Raw genomic sequence first — 1,478 nt, forward strand, 5'->3', positions numbered from 1 at the left:
AGTTGGCCTCTTCCCAATCACCTCCTTCAGTGCTTACTTCCTCTTGATCTTGTGTGTGTATTGCAGCCACTTGATTTGTTTCTAATTTCCTGGTGAGCTCTGCTAGTTGCTTGGCAAACACCTTGTTTTGGGCTAGAATTGTATCAACATGGTTCAGCTCCATGACTCCTTAGTGTTGTGTCTCTCTGAAGCATAGTAGTACTCATTCTCAGCCACTGTCTCAATCACTTCAATGGCTTCTTCCACAGTCTTTTTCCTGTTCAATGAACCTCCTGATGAATGGTCTACAGCCTTCCTTGATTCATAAAAGTCCATCATAGAAAATATGCAATTGCACCCAGTCATGGAACATGTCTGGTGGGCATTTCTTGTCAAATCCTTGAACCTCTCCCATGCCTCGTAGAGAGTTTCACCATCTTGTTGTCTAAAAGTCTGAACCTCAGATCGAAGCCTATTGACCTTTTGTGGGGGGTAGAAACGTGCCAGAAACTTACTTTCCACCTCATCCCAGGTTGTTAGGCCCCCTTGGGAATGATTCAGCCACTTAGTGCTTGTCCCTAAGTGAAAATGGGAACAAGAGCAGTTTATAGGCATCTTCCTGGACTCCATTGGACTTCACAGTGTCGCAAATTCTCAGGAATTTTATGAGATGTTGGTTTGGATCTTCATTAGCACTCCCACCAAATGAACAATGATTCTCCACCAGTGATATTAGCTGTGGTTTGAGTTCAAAATTGTTGGCCTGAATGGGTGGTTTCTGAATGCTGCTACCACAATTCCCAGAGGTTGGGTTTATGTATGAACCAAGAACCCTCCTCTCGGGAATGGCATTGTTTCCACCAGCTCTCTCATGGTTATGAACTTCTCTATCCATGTTGAGATCTAGAGCTTCCTCAAAATTGTCCTCAGATTCACCTTCAGATTCTTCTTCTCCCAGTACTCTCTTCCCTCTTGCTTCCCTTCTAAGTTTATGAAGGGTCCTCTCTGGTTAGGTATATGGAGGAGTTGATGTCTCTCCTCTCCTACCTGTCATACAAGAACACAGCACAGGCAACAAACAAGTGAAATACTCTTGGTTAATGGAAGAGTATGGTTAGAGCAGTTGAGGAATTAATTCAAATAGTTAGTGAGTCAGTGAGTTAGTTGCTTGAATTTAAAGGCATAAAGAAAGAAAGCAAGTAACAGAGTGCAGAAATTAAAATTCAACAAGTAACTTGAACTGAATTAACAAAACAAGAAAAATGCTCAATCTAGTTATCTTCCAATTTGAGAATTGTCAATCGAAAACCAATCCCCGGCAACGGCGCCATAAACTTGATAGCTACGATTTTAGGAAATTGCACGATCGGCAAAAATTCCTTCCGGCAAGTGCACCGGTTATCGTCAAGTAAAAACTCACAATAGAGTGAGGTCGAATCCCACAAGGATTGGTTGAGTGAGCAATTCGGATTAGAAGTGTGTTCTAGTTGAGCGGAATC

At 42.4% G+C, this 1,478-nt stretch overlaps 1 non-coding gene across 1 annotated transcript; it reads left to right on the plus strand.

Moving 5' to 3' along the window:
* The first annotated feature begins 350 nt into the window (after positions 1-350).
* LOC130950652 (small nucleolar RNA R71) lies at positions 351-453 on the plus strand. Its single transcript, XR_009073678.1, has one exon. It is a non-coding gene; the product is annotated as a small nucleolar RNA R71 (small nucleolar RNA).
* Positions 454-1,478: the final 1,025 nt, after the last annotated feature.

The sequence above is a fragment of the Arachis stenosperma genome, chromosome 1 (genome assembly GCF_014773155.1).
Source record: "Arachis stenosperma cultivar V10309 chromosome 1, arast.V10309.gnm1.PFL2, whole genome shotgun sequence".
In the NCBI taxonomy this organism is placed as follows: Eukaryota; Viridiplantae; Streptophyta; class Magnoliopsida; order Fabales; family Fabaceae; genus Arachis; species Arachis stenosperma.